This window comes from Hyperolius riggenbachi, chromosome 10 (genome assembly GCF_040937935.1).
Source record: "Hyperolius riggenbachi isolate aHypRig1 chromosome 10, aHypRig1.pri, whole genome shotgun sequence".
Classification (NCBI taxonomy): domain Eukaryota; kingdom Metazoa; phylum Chordata; class Amphibia; order Anura; family Hyperoliidae; genus Hyperolius; species Hyperolius riggenbachi.
The window spans coordinates 250,616,957-250,641,113 of NC_090655.1; the positions used below are offsets into that span (position 1 = coordinate 250,616,957).

General features: G+C 47.2%; 1 protein-coding gene and 1 pseudogene across 1 annotated transcript in view; one reads left to right on the forward strand and one right to left on the reverse strand.

The window, feature by feature from the left end:
- The window catches only part of LOC137537090 (zinc finger protein 84-like), a 99,591-nt pseudogene that overhangs the window by 18,600 nt on the left and 56,834 nt on the right, over positions 1 to 24,157 (reverse strand).
- LOC137535252 (zinc finger protein 585A-like) overlaps positions 22,252 to 24,157 on the forward strand; it is a 201,856-nt gene continuing 199,950 nt past the window's right edge. Inside the window, exon 1 of the mRNA XM_068257067.1 lies at positions 22,252 to 22,410. The gene's annotated coding sequence lies outside the window, so the exon portion shown is untranslated. The remainder of the gene's footprint in view (positions 22,411 to 24,157) is intronic.

Consider the following 24,157-nt stretch of genomic DNA (forward strand, 5'->3'; position numbering starts at 1 on the left):
CCTGTCCAGGAAAAACGCTAAAACAAAACTCAGAAACTTCAAGGGTCTAGTATGGGAAGTACTGTGGCATCTGTGTACATTTTTACTGGTTCTTCCTGACACCACACGCTTCCCTGAACCAATTTTTGGCTCCTTGAATATATATGAGGGGCGGATCATACTCTCCATGTGTTTGGTGGGCAAATGGGCGAACATCCGATGTTCGCCAGGAACTGTCCGCCAGCGAACAGTTTGGGCCATCACTATTGAGTGGATGGGGGAATGGTTCTTGACAGGTTCCCTTAGAAAGTGAAAAGAACAAGCCCGGCCCTCAAGTCAATCATGGCCACGTGGGCCGCGGCGAAGTGCGTAGACACAGTAGTTCTGCCCCTGCGCAGTTCGCCGCGGCCCACGTGGCCATGATTGACATCGGCGATTCGCGCAGCCGCAGTAAGGCGGACCACTTTAAGCAAGACCTTTGCCACACCTCTACCCCCCGCCCCCCCTCCCCAAAAGCCCTAGTCAGGCATATCACAAAGAATTCAAAAGCAAAAGATATTATTTATCCCAGGGTGACCATATTTTGATTTCCAAAAAAGAGGACAATCACAACAGCATGTGGGCGTGGTCATGGGCGGGGCCAAATATACAAGACCTTAGAAGTGTGCTGTACAACTTTGCGGGCATGGAGGGCCATTTTTCCCCCAGACCACATGGTGGACGGCCGGCCGACCACAAAATGCAATCAGATTCGCAGAAGATTTCCCAACAAAATACAATGAGATTGGCAGCACATTTCCCCACAAATGCAATCTTATTGGCAGCAGATTTCCCCACAAATGCAATGAGATTGGCAGCAGATTTCCCCACAAATGCAATGAGATTGGCAGCAGATTTCCCCACAAATGCAATGAGATTGGCCGCAGATTTCCCCACAAATGCAATGAGATTGGCCGCAGATTTCCCCACAAATGCAATGAGATTGGCCGAAGATTTCCCCACAAATGTTATGAGATTGGCAGCACATTTCCCCACAAATGCAATCTTATTGGCAGCAGATTTCCCCACAAATGCAATGAGATTGGCAGCAGATTTCCCCACAAATGCAATGAGATTGGCAGCAGATTTCCCCACAAATGCTATGAGATTGGCAGCAGATTTCCCCACAAATACTATGAGATTGGCAGCACATTTCCCCACAAATGCTATGAGATTGGCAGCACATTTACCCACAAATGCTATGAGATTGGCAGCACATTTACCCACAAATGCAATCTTATTGGCAGCAGATTTCCCCTCAAATGCAATGAGATTGGCAGCAGATTTCCCCACAAATGCAATGAGATTGGCCGCATATTTCCCCACAAATGCTATGAGATTGGCAGCACATTTCCCCACAAATGCTATGAGATTGGCAGCACATTTACCCACAAATGCAATCTTATTGGCCGCAGATTTCCCCTCAAATGCAATGAGATTGGCAGCAGATTTCCCCACAAATGCAATGAGATTGGCCGCAGATTTCCCCACAAATGCTATGAGATTGGCAGCACATTTCCCCACAAATGCTATGAGATTGGCAGCACATTTACCCACAAATGCAATCTTATTGGCAGCAGATTTCCCCACAAATGCAATGAGATTGGCAGCATATTTCCCCACAAATGCAATGAGATTGGCAGCAGATTTCCCCACAAATGCAATGAGATTGGCAGCAGATTTTTCCACAAATGCAATAAGATTGGCAGCAGATTTCCCCACAAATGCAATGAGATTGGCAGTAGATTTCCCCGCAAATGCAATGAGATTGGCAGCACATTTCCCCACAAAATGCTCTTCCTGCCGCCCTCAGCAAAGTTGCTCCCACTCATGTCTGCTTGGTGTGTGTCATTCACCGCATGGCAGCTCCAGCTACACACATACATCCTCTCCTCTCCCATCAGCTCCAGCAGCACGCACGCAGGGCTCTGGGCCAATCAATAGGGAGATGCGAGGGTTGTTACCGGGCGACACAGAAGCTTTGGGCAGGATCGGACTGGGACACTGGGGGCCCACCAGAGAAATTTCAGCCTGGGGCCCACACGCCCCATGATTTGGAACTCAAATACCCTACTCTAGTGGTCCCCATAACAGCATTACCTAGTGGTATAGTGGTCCCCCACACTGCCCTATACAGTCCTCTGTACTCTGTAAAGTGCTGCAGAAGATGTCAATGCTCTATAATAAATACATAATAATAATATGGTAGACTATGACTGTGGAAGGATTAGATTGTGAACTCCTCTGAGGACAGTTAGTGACATGACTATGTACTCTGTAAAGTGCTGCAGAAGATGTCAGTGCTATATAAATACATAATAATAATATGGAAGGACATTAGGCTATGATTATGGTAAGATTAGATTGAGAGCTCCTCTGAGAACAGTCAGTGACATGACTATGTACTCTGTACAGTGCTGCAGAAGATGTCAGCGCTATATAAATACATAATTATAATATGGTAGGACATTAGGCTATGGCTTTGGTAGGATTAGATTGTGAGCTCCTCTGAGGACAGTCAGTGACATGACTATGTACTCTGTACACTGCTATAGAAGATGTCAGTGCTATATAAATACATAATAATAATATGGAAGGACATTAGACTATGGCTATGGTAGGATTAGATTGAGAGCTCCTCTGAGGACAGTCAGTGACATGACTATGTACTCTCTAATGTGCTGCAGAAGATGTCAGTGCTATATAAATACATAATAATAATATGGTAGGACATTAGACTATGACTATGGTAGGATTAGACTGTAAACTCCTCTGAGGACAGTCATTGACATGGCTCTATACTCTGTAAAGTGCTGAAGAAGACATCCTGTTCAGAAAAATGAGAGTTCACACAGAAAAATTTAAATATCAGTTAGGTTCTGTCACTGAGGTTAAAGTATACCAGAGACGGCAACAACTAAGGATTCAAGAATTACCCAGGACTTCCACCAGCCCCATAAGCATGTGTGAGTACCTCGCCATCCTCCCATGGTCTGCCAAACCACAATCAGCCCCATTAACTGGTTCAGTTGTGCATGTGTGGAAGACCAAGACTTAATGCGACTGAGCCAGTTACCGGGGCTGAACGACAGACCGCGGGAGGAGGGCGAGGGACTCACACACGCTTATAAGGTGGGAGGAAGCCCCGGGTAAGTACTGAATCTTTAGTTGTTGCTGTCTCTGATTTACATGGGGACCAAAACGGTTCTGGCAATAAATCAGACAGATCTCACCAGCCTTCTCTTGTCTGTATACTCTGACCCAGTGTAATGCACGCTGCAGCAGCACACATGATCCTTACAGGTTTTCCATCTTTCCTCCATATCTATATTCTCTTCCTGCTCTGCCTTTGCTGTTGTCAAGTTATCTTTCCTCTTAATGGTAATTATTTTACATTATTTCCCAGCTTGTTCAGTGTTTACGTTTTCTGTCTTTCTCTCTCTTTCTGTGCTGCACACATGTGCAGTCCATCTGTACTTGAAAGCTGTCCTGTCTTTCTGTTGCCTCCATACACTTTCCCCTGCAGTTTCTTATCTCTTCCTCTGCTGTCAAGTGCTATTCCCCTCGTCTGTCCTCACAGACAGTGTAATCTTCATGACGAGCATCTGCTACCTCTCAGCCCAGCATCTCCTGCTCACCAGATCTCTCTGGCTTCTCATTTGAAATCCGCGCGCTGCTCTCCTGTGATAAGCTGAGAGCCAGTGGTCTGTGAAGTACACATGCCAGTCATGTGACTTCTGAACTGCTGCTTCCCTGAAGTCTGCCGGAGCCTGGTGCTCATATTCTCCATGCCAGCAGAATTTGTCATGCTGCGATGCTGGTTGGAGCTGAAATTCTCTCCTCCGCCTCCACTCAGCAAAGTGTACCCGGGCAGGGCTGCACTGCTAGCGGTGACATGATCCCGGTGCCTGCCTGTGTGTGTACCACACAGCTTGCAGCGTGGGGACTTTGGGGGTGGGTCCCACTGGGGTTTTTCCTGACCTACCGGTGGACAAGTACGAGACGGCTCTTTGGGAGCCGAGCCAGAAGAGTCAATGCTTAAAGAGCCGGAATTCCCATCACTAGACTGAGACTCAGTCTAGTGATGGGAATTCCGGCTCTTTAGAAAGCATCAGCTCTTCTGGCTTGGCCGCTCGGCTCCCTTTAAAGAGCCACTCGTGTTCGGCTCCTAAACGGCTCTCCTTACCCGGACTTTTCAAAAAAACGGTCATACGCACCAGACAGGTCGGAAAAAGTGGACCTGTCTGGGGAAAAGAGGACGCATGGTCACCCTAATTTATCCTTCAAACCACACTGGTCCTTTCTATCATTAGTTGATTTCCTTTTTATTAACATGTGTCAATCAGAGATAAATGAAGTTAAATGATGAGAATAAAGTTTAGAGTCAGGTAATCACATTTTCAGTAGAAAAATACATATATTTACTTAGACCTGAACATCAGTCCTGAAGAAAGAAGAGATGTGTTACTTGGTTCCCTTTAGAAGCTGACCTCTTCTTGTGGCAGAACATCAGACTATGACTGCGGTGGGCACATTACATTGTGAGCCCCACTAAGGGGAATTGCTCATTGCACTCCAATAGGTGCTGCAGAATAAACAATATAGAATAAATATTACCTCGTCTTCCAGCAGCAGCAGCAATGTCTCCTCTGTGCTTCCTCTGACTTCCTCCTCTAATCCGGATATTCCCGTTTGTGACACCGCCATCTTGTGGAGAATATACAAACTGCAGCCTTCAATGTGATGCACTCCCCTCCTTGTCATATACAATTTACCAGTTATTCCATATCCACATTATGCCTGGAACTACCCCTCAGAACACCATGGAAGAGACAGAACATGTATGGAAAACGAATCCGTCTATCTTCTCCATTTTCCCTCTTTCATAACCTATGTACAGATCTACATATATGTGTAGGGATTTACAAAAATGTGTTTGTGAGACTAAACCTTACTCACATCTCCTACACTGATATGCTGCTGACTGACAAACGTTACTATGAAGGTAAAGCAGTGACAGTGGAGAGGCCTTTGTGGCTTGCATTAGGAATCTATGTGTTTTGCTCATGCAGCCTCTGCATCCCCTATTGCTACGCCAGCGGTGGCCTGACAAGAGGCTGTCACACAAATGTCACCAGAGACTGAGGCAGGAGCGGAGAGATGTCACCAGAGGAGTCCCTGAGAGCCACACACAGCACATCAGTGCCCATTGCTGAGTACAGATCAGCCAATATAACAACTCTGCTACCCAAAGCAGTGACACCTTGTGTATCATGGAAGTGACAACAGCATGTGATGGGCTGACAATCATGTCATCTCTATATTCCATTCACTACACAGGAGACATAGCAAGTGTTCCATCTGAGAAATGGCAATCTGTGTATTATTAACAATATACCCTTATTTACTTTATTATCAGATTTGCAGAGGGAGATACTGCTTGCTTGGCAGTTGGAAAAAGTAATTATTTCCCACAATGCAATGAGGTTCACAGATAGAAAACCATGGTCATGACATCACACTGAGGGAGGGGTTTCACCATAGTATCTGCCTGGCCATACAAATCCCCCTCTGCCCCGATGATCTATTTGAGAAAAGGCAAAGATTTCTCATGGGAATGGGGGTATCAGCTACTGATTGGAATGAAGTTCATTCCTGGGATAAAGTTCCCCTTTAGCGCCTGTGTAAGAAGATGCAGGCCGCTACCTGACCAGCACATTTTACATGTCAATATATCAAACTCGGGATGAGAGAAATTTCCCCAATATTGGCAGAAATAACCCACAACCTCCTGCCTAGATCTTGCTCTAAGCCAAACCTTTAGCATTAACTGTAGAGAGTTAAAGAGGAACTCCAGCCTAAACAAACATACTGTCATTAAGTTACATTAGTTATGTTAATTAAATAGAAAGGTAATATAATCTGTTACCCACACTGTTTTAAAAGAACAGGCAAATGTTTGATTTCATGATGGCAGCCATCTTTTTGGTTGAGAGGAGGTGACAGGGAGCATATGACACAGTTCCAACTGTCCTGTGTCCTGAGCACCTCTTCCAGTTGCTAGGCAACGTGAATAACAACATAGGAAATCCCATCATGCTCTGCACAGCATCAGGGATAAAAAGCCCGGGCTTGTTTTCTTTGATGGGTGGAGCTTAGGTAAAAATGCAGCTAAAATTATGCTTTGGTAAGAAAAACAAAGTTCTGATGCTGTGAAACTGTTAAAGAAACACCAAGCCTTTTCAGTTCTGCTGAGTAGATTTTTAGTCCAGAGGTTCACTTTAAGAAAAATGATGGGATGATATAGATGCCTCCAGAGCTTGGTACACAGAGTGAGACCTCAGAAGCCAGTTCACCAAGTCTCTAGAGAGGTCTTCTAAGTCAGGGGCACCCCAACCCGCTAGATGTTGCAGTTGTGCAGCCATAAAATAGTACAGTTAGTCCCCCCATCCTTAGTATAGGGGCATGCAAAAGGAGTGCTGGACATTTGGGTGCCGCTAGTCGCCACCATAGGCTGTAATGTGAATTATAGCTATAGCGACACTCAGAAGGTAATTTGGGCGCTGGCAAAACACGGAGCATAAATTACGGGAAAAAAAACAGTGCAATTCAGCCACCAGCTGGCAGCCCAATTGCATCTTCCCTGAGTCCATGGCAGCCTGGAGGGGGAATAGTAATTAGCACTGCCGGGACTTTTGCAGGAGCAGGTTTTCAGTTTCACCCAGCGCCCAAATTTCCTGGTGCCATTTTTGCATGTATGCCCTTAGGATACTGCAGATATTCCAGCCTGATTCCAGGAGCTTTTTTTATTCGATAATAACTCACATATTAGTTATTTATTATTTTGAAAATCCCCAAGGGGAGCCAGACAAGTGAATTATGCATAATATATAAGAGTTTTGGCACCATCACCATTTTGGCCAGGATAGCTCTAGCCACTGCCGATAGGGGAAGTTTAGGACATGCCACAATCTTACCACTACAGTGATCAATTAAAGAAGCCCTATTTCACCTCTCAGACTGTACAGGGTCAGGGGACAGGACAATGCCTAAATATCTGATGTGACACACTCTGACGTAATATCCTCAAGGAATCTGGGATGAAGAAAAAGATCCAGGGGCATTAAACATGACTTGTCTCAATTATCCACTTGAGGACCAGAGGTTTATACCCCCTAGTGACCAGGCGATTCTGTACAATGCAGCACTTCTCAACTTTAATTGTTTATTGCTCACACACACAACTTGGCACACAAATGAATTTTAACCCCTTTTCTTCTCACTAATAGAGCTTTCTTCCACCCCCCATCCCCCCAATTGGCCCTAGACTACGATCCATACACTACACTAACATACCTAGACATATGGCTGTGGCCATATTATCAGTTACATTGTGAGCCCATCAGAGGAACAGTTAAGTTACAAGGCGGTCCTCTGTACAGTGCTGCACAAGATCACAGTGATTTATATACATTTGTATTCATTTATTATGATCACTGCAGCTGCCTCTGTTTACTGACAGGTGCTCACGCTTGTGCGAGCTCCCGTCTAATCTCGCTCCTCGTGAGATGACACCATATGGCGTGACTGAGGAACAAGAGAGCCACTCTGCGGCCACCATCCTGTGTTAGGTGGTCACAGAATGGTTAACAAGGAGACCCAAGTAAAATCCAAATGTATATATGGTGGTGAAAGTCTGTCATAACGAACCATAAGTATCCCCTGGAAAACAAGAGGGAGTCATCTGCAATCAAAATGCCCAAATTGGAATCCCTTTATCTATCTGGATAATGCAGTATTTCAGCCAGTGGCTCTATAGCCAGGGTGCACATCAAGGCGATAGCGGGCATCCCTGTCTGGTGCCCCTTATATGTTATAATGTTATAGTTTCCAAGATTCATCCAATAACTACCAGACAGGCCACATGGGGTACGATCCAATTCACTCTCTCTCCTATCAATAAAATGCCTTTTAACCCTTTCAGGACCGGCCGCCTAACCCCCCTTAAGGACCGGATCCCTGCAGGGTCTTGCTGGGCATAGTGTCCCTCCTTTAGTCAGCAGGATACTATACCAGAGGCGCAGCTGTGTTTAAGGATATCTCTACTAACAAACTAGCTCTAGTACCTGTGTTGGAGGGAGGGGCTTAATATTCAGATATGCTCTCTTAATATTTATCACTGTCGATTTCAATTGAATAAATATGTGTTGATCAGGCTGAACCAATTTATTAATCACACTGGACAGTCTGAGTGTTAAAATTTAGGCCAGAATTATAATATCTGATGGAAGGAGGGAGATTGGTCTGTACGATTCAGTCAAAAGGGGATCTTCCCCAGGTTTAGGTATTAAGATAACTAGAGCTTCTATCTGACCTCCTGCGTCCTTAAGACTTTCTGGACAATATAGGTCTTCCCGCGTTAAGTAAAGCAGAGAGAGAGAGGAGCTAGACTCCCCAGTGTGCAATTCAGAGTTCTGCAAAACTCCCTAAAAAGAAAAGCCCAGGTCCTGATGGATTCAGTATGGAGTTTTATCAACACTTTGCACCCATTCTGGCTCCTCTCTTCTGTAACCTCACCAACATCGAGGAAGGCCGAGTTACCTTATCTGGTGAATCCAATCCTGCAGCAACCACACTAATCCCGAAGGAGGTGAAGGAATACATGCATAGCATCCTCCATTATGTATCTTTCTATATCAAAACACATATGTAAGAAAAAATGTCTGCTTTATTAGCTAAAATGTTTCTGTACCGTGTTAGCCAAACAATATATGTAGGTAGAAAAAAACAAAGTCTTGTAAAAGTAATACCTTTTAATGGCTAACTGATAAAGTTAAATAATGCAAGCTTTCTTGGATCTAGTCCCCTTCTTCAGGCATATTTCTAGATGTTAGCTGTAGTAAAACACTGATGCAGGGAAGCTGCATGAAGATGGCAGTTGTACTGGTTGCTGTTTAGCAGTTAGATGTCAGGTGATCAAATTAATGAGGGTAAAATGGACACACCAGTGGGCCAACACTTCTGTGAACCAGGACACAGCATGCAAGATCTAAAAGTACTTATTCTTAAGGGTAACTTTAAAAATGAACAAGCAAGGAAGATTTCTGAGTACAAATTTATGAAAATGTTCAAGACATTAACAGAAGGTTTAAATTGTGGAATGGGATTCATGACTCCTTATGTAACATGATTGACTTGGCTTCACTATCTTCAGAAACCTGCTAAATTTCATGTTTGCTTGCATAAGCTCACTGACTCCTGCTGATCACCTGACATCTAACTGCTAAACAGCAACCAGTACAACTGCCATCTTCATGCAGCTTCCCTGCATCAGTGTTTTACTACAGCTAACATCTAGAAATATGCCTGAAGAAGGGGACTAGATCCCAGAAAGCTTGCATTATTTAACTTTATCAGTTAGCCATTAAAAGGTATTACTTTTACAAGACTTTGTTTTTTTCTACCTACATGCTTTATTAGCTGAAATTGTTAGTTAAGGTAATTGGAATATTATGTTTCTTTTGCTAATTACCTGCACCGTTCCTATAGAAGCCGCATGAAGCTTAGTAGAAGGTACGGAGCTAGTCTACTTTAGGGGACCCACCGTAAATCCCCATAGAGAATTGGAGCTGTGCTGAAAACGGAACAAATTTTCCGCTTTCAGCTCTTTTAAACTCCCACAAGTTATACATGTATGGAAAGCTCAGAATCTGCTCTAACGAATGATGCCACTTTCGGTGAGAAGAAACTGAAAGTCACCGTGAACGAGGCGCCGAAAGGCCGCAATCGCGGCTCCGTCAGCCATCTTACATCTGTGCTGGCTCATATTGTTCTCCCTCCTCATTGGAGGGATTGTTAGCTGGGGGCGTGCCAGAGGGGAAAAAAAAAACCGTCAGTAGCTAGTTCTGCGTTTGTCTTGTCCGGGGAGAAGGGAGAGCAGTTTCTGACACGCCCCCAGCTAACAATCCCTCCAATGAGAAGGGAGAAAAATGAGCAGCACAGAAGTAAGATGGCCGACAGAGCCGCGATCGCGGCCGTTCCGGCGCTTCCTACATGGTGAGTTGCACCTTTTGCTCACCGAAAGTAGCATCATCCGTTAGAGCAGATTCTAACCTTTCCAAAGATCTATAGCTTGTGGGGATTTAAAAGAGCTGAAAGCGGAAAATTTGTTCCGTTTTCAGCACAGCTCCAATTCTCTATGGGGATTTACGGTGGGTCCCCTAAAGTAGACTAGCTCCGAAGGTACTTCATAGGCTTAAGGACACCATGTTGTCCATTTTAAGTTAATCATATATACTGTATCTCCATATGATAAGATGGGATGGAATAGTATGGTTTAGCCATGATATTAAATGTCACTGCACAGATATATTCTCTTGAAGCCTAAACCACAAGCTCATATCTGTTGTCACACCTATGATAAATTTCCCCTAATGGCCCACCACCACATGTGCTGTATTCAAAAGTGTACAGCTACTGCTCCTAATCCTACCCACATTTATGTGCAGTACTTAGCCTCAGTGATGCTCGGATACCCATTTTTATTATTCGAGTTTGGTCGAATTCGAATAGTAAATTATTCGAATTCAGTCGAATATTCGAGTCGAATATTTTTTACTATTCGATTCGACCTCGGACTTCGAGCTCACTATTCGAGTCGGTATTCGAGCTCATTATTCGAGCTGACTATTCGAATTGGCCTTAAATAGCTTCCAACACTTGTTTTGAGGGTGAATGATGCAAGAAACATCTTTTTTTCCAAGTAACAACAGCAAGTGATTATGTGGGGATGTTCCTTTAAAAAAAAAAAGGTGGAAAGAGAAGTTGTGTCCAGAATTTTGTTCAGTACTGTATCTTCTTCTTCTTCTTCTTCTTCTTCTTCTTCTTCTTCTTCTTCTTCTTCTTCTCCTCCTCCTCCTCCTCCTCCTTCTCCTTCTCCTTCTCCTCCTCCTCCTCCTTCTTCTCCATCTCCTTCTCCTTATCCTCCTTCTCCTTCTCCTCCTCCTCCTCCTTCTCCTTCTCCTTCTCCTTCTTCTTCTCCTTCTTTTTCTATATCGTCTTCTTCTTCTTCACTTATTTCTCTTTTATATTTTTTTAAAGAAATGCAGCTATTTTTAAACGTAATAAATAGCTGGTGGCGCACGCATGTTGGAAGCGCCATTGTATGTGCTACCTGGCAGTGGAAACACACAGACAGCAGGAGGTAAATTCAGCAGCAGCAGCAGGAGGAGGAGGATGATTGTGTGGCAGCAGGCAGTCAATGAGGCAGGCAGCGAGACATAATCACCCCCGGGTGAAAAACATCACCCCCGGGTGATCGGTGTCAGCAGCAGCACTTTGTATTGCATTATCATACAATCCTGTGTCAGTATTCCCTGACATTATTTAAATATAGTGTGTGTGCATATGCATTAATTGAATTATTTATTATATATTCATATTCTCAATAAAGTGTAGTATTTTTTGAGCAGCATATACTGGTTTGGGCTTTTGGTTTATTTTTAGAGTTATTGGTTACCAGTGCTGGGACCTACACATCACACATACTTTTTTGAGTAAATTTATCTTATTATTGTATCTAGCGAGACATAATAGGCTGTGTGGTACCTAGCGGTGGTACCAGGCCGTAAATACACAGCATGAGGTTCCAGACAGCGGTCGTGAAGCCCACATCATGTCCAATACACAACTGGGACAACACAGTTTTCAACCCGGACACCTCTAAAAATAATATCACACAGTATTAATAAAAAGTATATATAATTTTTTTGTTTTTTTAAAGAAATGCAGCTATTTTTGAGCGTAACAAATAGCTGGTGGCGCACGCATGTTGGAAGCGCCATTGTATGTGCTCCCTGGCAGTGGAAACACACAGACAGCAGGAGGTAAATTCAGCAGCAGGAGGAGGAGGATGAGTGTGTGGCAGCAGGCAGTAAATGAGGCAGGCAGCGTGACATAATAGCCCTGGTACCTAGCGGTGATACCAGAGCTGTAAATAAACACAGCAGGCAGGAGGTCCCAGACAGCGGTCGTGCAGCCCACATCATGTCCAATACACAACTGGGACAACACAGTTTTCAACCCAGGCACCTCAGAAAAATTAAACCTTTTTTTTTATGGTTTTTTGGTTTTGTTTGTAAAACAAATTACACAGATATATAGCTATTTTTCGACGTAATAGCTGGTGGCAGAGTGGCAGCAGAAGGTAAATCTGTGTACCCTGGCGTTGGGAAACACAGACAGACAGCAGCAGCAGCAGGAGGAATGGAGGAGTAATTATGTGAGCAGCTATTGTTTGACGTAATAGCTGGTGGCAGAGTGGCAGCAGAAGGTAATTCTGTGTACCCTGGCAGTGGGAAACACAGACAGACAGCAGCAGCAGCAGGAGGAATGGAGGAGTAGTGTGAGTGTGGCAGCAGGCAGGCAGCGTGACATAATAGCCCTGGTACCTAGCGGTGATACCAGGGCGTAAATAAACACAACAGGAAGTCCCAGACAGCGGTCGTGCAGCCCACATTGTGTCCAATACACAACTGGGATAACACAGTTTTCAACCCGGGCACCTCAGAAAAATTAAACCTTTTTTTTTTAATGGTTTTGTAGTTTTGGTTTTACAACCAATTACACAGATATAGCTATTTTTTGACGTAATAGCTGGTGGCAGAGTGGCAGCAGAAGGTAAATCTGTGTACCCAGGCGTTGGGAAACACAGACAGACAGCAGCAGCAGCAGGAGGAATGGAGGAGTAGTGTGAGTGTGGCAGCAGGCAGGCAGCGTGACATAATAGCCCTGGTACCTAGCGGTGATACCAGGGCGTAAATAAACACAACAGGAGGTCCCAGACAGCAGTCGTGCAGCCCACATTGTGTCCAATACACAACTGGGACAACACAGTTTTCAACCCGGGCACCTCAGAAAAATTAAACCTTTTTTTTTTTAATGGTTTTGTAGTTTTGGTTTTACAACCAAGTACACAGATATAGCTATTTTTTGACGTAATAGCTGGTGGCAGAGTGGCAGCAGAAGGTAAATCTGTGTACCCTGACAGTGGGAAACACAGACAGACAGCAGAAGGGCAGTACACAGCAGCCCACTGTAGGTGTAAAATTTGTGGCTGCAGGCGACGTAATAGTCAAAGTGAACCAGGCTGGCTTAGTGAGCAGGAGCCAGGAGGTGGTAAAGGGTGGTAAGGCACATTAACGATGATTCTTCAATTCATGTCCCCCTCTCGCCGACAACAGGGGCCAGGAACTCGCCTTCCACCCACGCCTGGTTCATCTTGAGAAACGTCAGTCTGTCCACAGACTTGTGAGACAGACGTGAGCGTTTCTCGGTGACCACGCCACCAGCTGCACTGAAGCAGCGCTCGGACAGCACGCTGGAAGGGGGACAGGACAGCACTTCCAGGGCGTACTGCGCCAGCTCGCTCCAGATCTCCAGGCGCTTGACCCAATACTCCATGGGATCAACAGGGGCATCGCTGTCAAGCCCGCTGTAGGACCCCATGTAGTCAGCCACCATGCGGGTCAGGTGCTGGCTGTGACCGGAGGAGGATGCTGCTGCATGCACCTCCTCTCTAGTCACTGCTGCCGGAGCCTCTACAGTCCTGTAGAGCTCGTTGCTGAGAGACAGCAGGTCTGTGGGGCGCTTGCTGCTGGATGCAGGCACCTGCTGCTGCCTCTGTGCTGGCTGGACAGTGGGGGTGGAAGGCTGGGGGAAGGCTTCCTCCAAGCGCTCAACAAGGGCCTGCTGCAAGCTCCTTATTTGTTGCGCTGGGTCTCCTCCTGCAGGCGGCAGGAACTGGCTCAACTTCCCCTTGAGGCGTGGGTCCAACATCATGCTGATCCAGATGTCCTCCCTCTGCTTCATCTGGATCACCCTGGGGTCCTTGCACAGGCACGTCAGCATGTGCGCTGCCATTGGGAAGAGGCGGGCCACGTGTGCTGGCACATCGGCGGCAGTGCTGTCCTCATCCTCCTCCTCTCCCTCCTCAGCCTCATCCTCTCTCCACCCCCGCACCAACTCAGCTGCACTGTGCTGATCCCCCTCATCAGCAGCAAGGTCAGGGACCTCCACCAAGTCCTCCTCCTCCTCCCCCTCAGAGGTGGACTGTGCAGCTGCTTGCCGCTCCTGCTGGTCCAAGGCTGCCGCTCCCTGTTCCAGCAAAGCATCGAGGGCCCTGTTCAGCAGACAAACCAGGGGCACCCACTCGTAGACCAAAGCATGGTCCCTGCTCACCATGTTAGTGGCCTGCAGAAAGGGAGCCAGCACTAAGCACACCTGCTGCATGTGCCTCCAGTCATCATCGGGGACGATGGACAGGATATTGCTGGTCTTGTCCCTTCTCTGAGCGGCGGAAACAGTGGCCAGGGCAAGGTACTGGTTGACAGCGTGCTTCTGTTCAACCAGACGCTCCAACATCGCCAGGGTAGAGTTCCAGCGAGTCGGAACATCAAGGATCAGCCGATGGCGTGGCAGCTCCAGCTCCTTTTGCACGTCTTCCAGGCTCGCACAGGCTGCAGCCGAGCGCCGGAAGTGAGGCACAACATTCATTGCCGTTTCCAGCAGTTCGCCCATCCCCTGGTAGGTGCGCAAGAACTTCTGCACCACCAGGTTCAGCACGTGGGCAAGACAGGGAATGTGTGGGTCAGGTTTCCCCTGTCTATTGCGGCAACCAGATTGGCCCCATTGTCGGCCACCACCTCTCCAACTCTGAGGCCTCTGGGGGTCAGCCAAATCCTCTCCTGCTCCTGGAGTTTGGCCAACACATGGGTTGCCGTCAGCCTGGTCTTCCCAAGGCTGACCAAGTGCAGCAGCGCTTGGCAGTGGCGGGCCTTCACGCTGCTGCTGAGGCGGGGGGTTGGCCAGGTGTGCCGGAGGATGGCAGAGGATCGGAGGAACCTGCTGCAGTTCCCCTGACCCTGCGGGGTGGCACCACCCACTGTGTTGCTGCTGCTGCTGTGCCCGCTGCTGCTCTCCCATCCTCACCCCCTTCCACCAAGCTGACCCAGTGGACAGTGAAGGACAGGTAGCGGCCTGTCCCTAAGCGGCTGCTCCAGGAGTCCATGGTGACGTGGACCCTTTCACCAACCGCGTGCTCCAGCCCTCGCTTCACATTGGCCATCACAAAGCGGTGCAGTGCAGGAATGGCCTTGCGGGCGAAGAAGTGTCTGCTGGGGAGCTGCCAGTCTGGGGCTGCACAAGCAAGCAGCGCACGCATGTCGCTCCCCTCCTGCACGAGCGTGTACGGCAGGAGTTGGGAGCACATGGCCCGTGCCAGCAAGCCGTTCAGCTGCCGCACGCGACGGCTGCTGGGAGGCAGAGCCCTAACCACCCCCTGGAAGGACTCGCTCAAAAGGCTCTGGCGTGGCCTTTTGCTGGCACGGGAATCAGCAGACACAGCAGAGGAGGCCACTGAGGACTGGCTGCCAGAACAGGCCTCAGTGTCGGCGGCAGGAGTTGCAGAGGGGGGAGGAGCAGTGCGTTTCCGCACTCCTGCTGGTGCTGCTGGAGGAGCAGGAGGGCGGGTGGCTGCTGTTGCTGCTGCTGCTGCTGCTGAAGGCTGTGCAGTGATGGGTGTGGTGCCACTGCCAGCACCAGATGCCTTCAGCCTCTGGAACTCCTCATGCTGGTGGAAATGTTTCGCAGCAAGGTGGTTGATGAGCGAGCTGGTGCTGAACTTTAAGGGGTCTGCACCTCTGCTCAACTTCCGCTGACAGTGGTTGCAAGTGGCGTACTTGCTGTCCACAGTGGGCATGGTGAAAAAGCGCCAGATTGGTGACAAAAACAACCCCCTACGGCATGGAACCGCTGCTGCCTGTCTCCCTGTGGTGGTTGGGGGGGAGGGGCTTGGGTGCGGCTGGTGGTGGTACTGGCAGATGCTGCTGCTGCTGCTGCTGAGCCTGAGACACCAGCAGGCTGTGGGACCTGCCTACTGCTGCCAATGCTTGCAATGATGCGCCTCCTTGCAAGGCCCACAAGCGCATCCTCCTCCTCCTCCTCAGAGCTGCTGAGGACGACATCCCCTGGAGGTGGTGGCACCCAGTCTCTGTCTGTCACCGTGTCATCATCAGCCTCCCCCTCCTGAAACATGTCCTGCTGGGATGATGACCCCCCAAACTCCTCTCCTGATGCATGGATGGGCTGCTTGACTGTCGCCACAGTCTTGCTGTCCAATTCCTCATCCCCCAAAGTGCCCATCAGCATCTCTTCCTCCAAATCGCCAACAACAGCAGACAATTGACGCATCATGCCTGGGGTCAAAAGAGTGCTGAGTGACAGGTCGGCGACTGACGGTGAACTGGCCTCCTCCCCAGGCCCTGCTGGGCGGCTGCTGCGAACAGGGGTGGTGGTGGTGAGGGTGGAGGCCTCGGATGCAGAGCTGATGGCGGGCTGCTCATCCTCCGTCATCAGTTGCACCACAGTGTCTGCATCCTTTTCCTCAATGGGACGTTTCCGACCCGGCTGGAGGAAAATAGGAGCAGGTGCTACACGCTGCTGCTGCTGTGTCTCTGCAGCGTGAGTTGCAGATGCTCCTGCTGGGCGGCGCCCAAGGCGTCCACGGCCAGTGGCTATAAGAGGAATGTTAGCCACTGACGCTGCTGCTGCGGAACTGTGCATGGTGGCACGGCCGCGGCTTGCCACAATGCTGCTCCCTCTCCTCCTGATTCCCTTGCTGCCCTTCCCCTTGCCCAAACCGCGCTGGCTGCCACTTCCAGACATCTTAGATGTTTTGGGCATAAACACAAAAGTTTTTTAAAACTGCGGGTGAAAAGTGGGGTACTTTAATGGAGTGGGTTGTTGGGTGAGGTGACACTAATCACTAAGTGATTAGATCGCTAAGTGATTATTACAGTACAAATACAAAATACAAAAATCGGTAATCAGTAAGTGTGAACAGTGAACAGTGAGTGTGTCCCCTAGTACACTAACTAGAAAATACACTAATCAGTAGTAATCACAAGGAAATAGAGTGTGTGTACACTACAGACAGTGAGTGCACGTACGAGCAAACACGCGCAGGAGCTAGCCTATGAACAGTGACTGAGTGAGTGTCTAGTACAGTAAGTAAGTAGTAACAGTCAGGAAGTACAACTAGCAGTTACAATAATCAGTAGTAATCACAAGGAAATAGAGTGTGTGTACACTACAGACAGTGAGTGCACTCACGCGCAAACACGCGCAGGAGCTAGCCTATGAACAGTGACTGAGTGAGTGTAGTACAGTAAGTAAGTAGTAACAGTCAGGAAGTACAACTAGCAGTTACAATAATCAGTAGTAATAACAAGGAAATAGAGTGTGTGTACACTACAGACAGTGAGTGCACGCACGCGCAAACATGCGCAGGAGCTAGCCTATGAACAGTGACTGAGTGAGTGTAGTACAGTAAGTAAGTAGTAACAGTCAGGAAGTACAACTAGTAGCAGTTACAATAATCAGTACTAGTAATCACAAGGAAATAGAGTGTGTGTACACTACAGACAGTGAGTGCACGCACACGCAGGAGCTATGAACAAACAGTGACAGTGAGTGTCCTAGTACAGTTACAGTATATAACTACAATACAAAATACAATCACTCAGTACTAAAGGACAGCAGAAATACTGGTATAGATGAGAAATAAGCTAACAGAGGACAGGAGAGAACAGCTGCCCACACAGGCAGGCCCTGAGGCCTAAAGCTGTAAGCCTGCAGCAGCTGTCTCTATGTAACACAAAAGCTACTAACTAAAATACAATGTCTATCTAACTAACAACAATATAGGTGTATAGAGCAGGTGTATGTGAGCAAAAACGCTAGGTAGTTGACCACTATAGAGCACTTGCTAAGCCAACGCACAAAGGAGCAGATCTCTCTCTGTACAAAGTCAGGCAAGGACGGAAACACCTAACATGGCGGCCGCTATTTATAGGGTAGGGGCTGGCCAGGGTCCCCCTCTGTGATTGGCTGCCGTCAGAGGGCCTGGGAGCCCTCTGATTGGCTCTAAGGACATCAATCTGGGCTATGACGCTATTCGAGCTCGGTATTCGAGCTCGAATAGCGCTGGTAGCTCAAATAGCTCGAATAGTGAATGGGCTATTCGAGTTCACTCGAATAGCCCATTCGAATAGCTCCAGCTATTCGGAGCTCGAATACCGAGCTCGAATAGCTGAAAAAGAGCTCGAATATTCGAGCTACTCGAACATTCGAGCTCTGCTGAGCACTACTACTTAGCCCTTAAGGCTCAAAGGCATCCCACTGTAAGCCAAGCCGGAGGACCCACAGGGTTCTAACTAGGAATATACCTACAGAGGTCCAGTTGGATGTCCAGTTATTATCATAACTGGAAAGAGGGGAATGTGGGAGGCCCTGGGACTCCTATTACTTATTTGCTATACCTAATATACCTAACATATACTCAGTGGCGTACCTAGGGCATTTGACATCCGGTGCTGGGTATTATAAGACACCCCCCCCCCCCCCCAAAAAAAAAAAAAGGTAAAGGGGCAAAAAATGGGTGGCGCTATAACATGCGGCAAAAAAATGGGCGTGGCCATGACCAGATGAGGGCGGAGCTAACTGTAATTTGCCGTGAACCCGGGTGAAAATACACGTAATGTGTGCAGATTTGCCCAGAGAATACGTTCAATCATGTCTGCAGATTTGCCCAGAGAATACGTTCAATCATGTCTGCAGATTTGCCCAGAGAATACGTTCAATCATGTCTGCAGATTTGCCCAGAAAATACATGCAATCATGTCGGCAGATTTGCCCAGAAAATACATGCAATCATGTCGGCAGATTTGCCCAGAGAATACGTTCAATCATGTCGGCAGATTTGCCCAGAGAATACGTTCAATCATGTCGGCAGATTTGCCCAGAGAATACGTTCAATCATGTCGGCAGATTTGCCCAGAGAATACGTTCAATCATGTCGGCAGATTTTCCCAGAGAATACGTTCAATCATGTCGGCAGATTTTCCCAGAGAATACGTTCAATCATGTCTGCAGATTTGCCCAGAAAATACATGCAATCATGTCGGCAGATTTGCCCAGAAAATACATGCAATCATGTCGGCAGTAGGGGCAAACAAACCACACCTAGTCCCGGTAGATTTAATATCCCGACATTTAACAGATACTCCCCATTGGATAGGAATCCAAGGGAAGCCACAAATCTGGAGAGGGGTTCAGCCACTAAAAATAGGACACCAAGAGGCCCGCCATTAAAGGGACAGGAGGCCTTTAGAAGGAATATGAGACATATATCAATACCGAACCAAACACCCAATCAAGGACAGAAGAATAGAATTAGTAATATGAGGAGTAATAATAGAAATAGAAGTAATATAATAGTGGAAGAACCAAGGAATTCAATTAGTCAATATTTTTTACGGACACCACGAGTGGCAAACGAAAAAGGGGGTGCAGGGGGGGTGGGAAGAAACGTAAAGAAGAAATAGGGAATGAAGAGGTTGACAATGCGGGGGGTGGGGTGTTCAATCTGAGTAAACGTACTCTTAAAAAAGAGGAAACTCGCCTTCTAGCAAAAGGCCTTAAATTTGCTCCTAATAATAGAATTAATAAATTTGACACATATATAAGTGTGAAGAAATTCATGAGAAAGATGTGTCTAAGGAAATATTTTTTGAAGAACCCTATACAAAGGGATAACATCCAATCATCCTCCGTACACACCACACTGAGAAATCCCTCAACCTTCTTCCCACAGACTGAATACAGTGAAGCGATGACTGCTTTTGAAAATTTAGTGGAGAAAGATATTAGACGTATGAAGGTCAGTAGGTTTGGATATGATAATTTATCCTGTGGTGAGAGGAAAGCCTTACGTGAACTTCGGAAAGATCCAGAAATAACAATACGCCCAGCAGATAAGGGGGGTGGTATTGTGATACAGGATTCCTTGGCATATCAAAATGAGGCATTACGCCTGTTGGGTGACTCAGAGACCTACTACGTCTTGAGTATTGACCCAACGATCAGATTTGCGGAGGAACTTAAGAATTTACTGGAGGAAGGATCACTACAAGGGATTCTCAACCAGAATGAGTACGAGTTCTTGGATGTAAAATTCCCAAGACGGCCACTGTTTTACCACCTGCCAAAGGTTCATAAGGATATAAGTAATCCGCCCGGTAGGCCAATCATATCGGGGGTGGGATCACTAACTGCAAACCTTTCGAGGTACGTGGATTCCTTTCTACAAAAATATGTAAAGAACACCAAGGCCTATATAGAAGATACAAAACACATCCTGAATATACTAGAGGGTTTGCAGTGGGAAGAGAATTGGGTACTGTGCACTATGGATGTATCCTCTTTGTATACAATAATCAAACATGAGAGGGGACTGGAAGCAGTCGGATTTTACCTAGAAAAAGATGAGATGTTAAGTGAGGAACAGAGATGCTTCATCCTCAAATCCATTAAATTCATTCTGGAACATAATTATTTCGAATATGGGGGGAGGTGGTACTTGCAGAAAGGGGGTACGGCCATGGGGACCCGGTTCGCACCGGCCTACGCTAATTTGTTTATGTCCCACTGGGACGAGGAATATGTTTTTGGGGAGCGAGGTGGCGGTGCGAACCTGGTCCTCTGGCGTCGTTTTATCGACGACGTATTGTTAGTCTGGAGGGGAGATGAGGCATCTCTGGAAAGATATATTGAGCATATGGGTAAAAATGACTGGGGGATTAAGTTCACTGCAAGTGTGAGTACTAGCAGTGTGAATTTTTTGGATCTGGAACTATATGTTGAGGATCAATCTATAAAGACAAGGACATTTCAGAAGACGGTTGATGTCAACAGCTATATTTTATATACCAGTTGTCATCTTCCTCGATGGTTGGACAATATCCCCGGGGGGCAGTTCACGAGGCTACGTCGTAATTGTACGGAGGTGGAGGAGTATGAGATGGAGGCGGATAGGCTCGTGGGCTGCTTCTTGGAGAAAGGATACCCGCTAAGGCAGGTGGAGGAATCCAGGAGAGTAGTGGGATTGAAGCCCCGAGAGGAATTATTATCCATGAATAAAAATCATAATAAAACAGAGTGGGATGCGAACAACTTCAGTATGTTGTTCCAGCATACCACACAATCAAACAAAATAGCGGGGATAATTCGTAAGCACTGGGATGTATTGAAGGAAGACAAAACCCTGGGGGAGTTGTTACCTGAGAGGCCTAAATTAATTTTTAAGAAAGCACCAAATATTGGATTATCCATAGCCACAGCAGCTAATGAATGCAAATATGGGATAAACACAGCACAAGAACGTGAGAGAGGGGGGTTTATGAGGTGTGGTTTTTGCCTCAACTGTAGGAGAACAAGCAATCCAGGGAGGATAGTGGAGATTCAGGCACCAGACTCAACGATGTATAAGATCAAAGACTCTATCACATGCACAACCAGTGGTGTGATCTATTGTATCCAATGTCCCTGTCAAAAAAGATACGTGGGGAGGACAAAAAGATCCCTACAGAGGAGGATCGGGGAACACTTTAATAATATAAAAAAGAAAAATGAGGGACACCCACTGTCCAAACACTATAAAGAGAAACATAGAGGCCTTTTAAAGGGGACTATATTTTATGGTTTGGAGGTCGTCCACCCAGCTAAAAGGGGTGGTGACTATATAAGCAAGATGTCACAAAAAGAATCTATGTGGATTTATCAGTTGGACACATTGGCACCTAAGGGCCTCAATAGTGAAATGGAGTTTTTTGCCTTTTTTAAGTAATTTTAAAGGAGTGAATTTTAATAAACAAATTTTATGGGGGTGGGTGATAGATGTGGTGGGGAAGAATCTTGTTTGATGAGTGAGGTAAGAAAGATGTGCTGTGCATTATATTCACCAATGTCAAAATGAAGGAATACTGAAGAACGTTGCTTTAAGAGGAAAGGATCTAATTATGTATTTGCATAAGGGCGGAGTCAAGTGATAGAGCAAAATGGCGACCCTGGACTATAAAGATAAGAGAATTCACTGGCCTCCTGTGCATTACCAATTCCTCCTGATGAGGGCCAACGCATTGGCTGAAACGCGTAGAGGTTGTTTTTTCTGCTATAAAGACATCTGCTAAAAAGCTCTGGACTTAGGTGGCTGTGTAAGCGCGCAGCAGCCACTTGTAAACAAAGATCCAGAAGCTGAGTGGTGACGTCACCCAAAGAGAGACGCTGGCCGGATCAGCTGATCATCTGAGCGGAAGTGCGGCGAGCGAGGTTTGAGTCTTGCAGTCTGAACCTTCGTATGCCGCTGGAAGACGCCGGTGAGACAGAGAGGCAGCGGGCAGAGTGTGGGAGCACGTAAAGAGGTCAGAGCGGGGGAGTCCTGCTACAGGAACATATCGCTGTGAAAAGCGGCTGCTAATCCCCCATCCTAAGGGACACGTGAGTCTAAATTGACGGAACTGTAACTAATCAGGAACATTGGCAACAGTGCGATTCCCGTTATAGAAGGAATCCTAAGGAAATTATTCTGATTGGATTAAGGGAAGAAAGCCCTATAAAGGAACATTAGTCCTTTCTCGTGATTTTAGAGAAGTTTTTTAATACTGGTGAAAAAGGATTGAATAGAGGGGCCCTCTATGTTGTATGTGAGTGGTTGAATGAGAGTTGAACTATATATGGTGGATTATTTGAAATTTGAAGGTGTGTATTTTATGATTTTAACAATTGAATAAATAGTGAAGTACTTCTATATGTACACTTTTTAGCGCATGTTATTATTGAATTGACATGTCGGCAGATTTGCCCAGAAAATGCATGCAATCATGTCGGCAGATTTGCCCAGAGAATACGTTCAATCATGTCTGCAGATTTGCCCAGAGAATACGTTCAATCATGTCTGCAGATTTGCCCAGAGAATACGTTCAATCATGTCGGCAGATTTGCCCAGAAAATACATGCAATCATGTCGGCAGATTTGCCCAGAGAATACGTTCAATCATGTCGGCAGATTTGCCCAGAAAATACATGCAATCGTGTGGCAGACCTGTCCAGAAAACACTTCAATCGTGTAGCAGACCTGGCCAGAACATAAATGCTACCCCTGGCTGCTAATATAAATTAAAAAGAAAAAAAAAAATTTACTCACCTGCAGCAGAGCTCCTGTTCCGGCCTCCGTCCAGTGCGCAGCTCCCACGATCCTCTGCAGCCAGCAACTCCCAAAGTCTCCAGAGCAGGGCTTCGGACATTTTACTATAGCCCTGCTCTGCCGCTGTAGTGAACTGATACGGCGTCTATTAGATGCCGAAAGTCAGTTCACGCTGGGGGGTGCTTGGAGAATTTTAAGGGGTGCTTCAGCACCCAAAGCACCCCCCCCCCCGTGCCGCCACTGCCCCCAGTATAGGTAGCTAGCAGTTGCCCCCAGTATAGGTAGCTAGTTGCCCCCAGTGAAGGTAGTATAGTTGCCCCAATATAGCTAGTATAGTTGCCCCCAGGATAGGCAGCATAGCTGCTGCCCCCAATGTAGGTAGTGTTGCTGCCCCCAGTGTAGTTTGTATAGTGGCCCCCATAGAGCTGCCCTCCAGTATAGCTAGTATAGTGGCCCCCATAGTTGCCCCAGTATAGCTAGTATAGTGGCCCACAGTTTAGATAGTATAGTTGCCTCCATTGTAGCTGGTATGGTGCCCCCCCCCCAGTATAGGTAATATAGTGGCCCCCATAGATGCCCCCAGTGTAGCTAGTATAGTGCCCTGTGCCCCCCCCCCCCCCGTTTAGCTGCCTCCAGTATAGTGGCCCCCAGCTGCCAGCTAGTATAGTGGCCCCCAGTTTAGGTAGTATAGTTCCCCCCCCCCCCCGTGTAGCTAGAAGGAGGGGTGACAGCAGGGATAGCGGCGGGGAGGGGGAAATATCCCCCCCTCCCTCACCTGGGTCCCCTCCTTCTGCCTCTCTTCTCCCCCCAAAAATGCGGGCAGCGGCCGGTGGCAGTGGGCAGCGAGCAGGCGAGCGCGGAGTATACTCACGTTACTTCCGCGTATCAGCCTGGAACGCTGCGTCGCCGTCACGTGCCTCTACTGCGCCTCCAATGATTGGAGGCGCAGAAGAGGCACGTGACGGTGACGCAGCGTTCCAGGCTGATACGCGGAAGTAACGTGAGTATACTCCGCGCTCGCCTGCTCGCTGCCCACTGCCA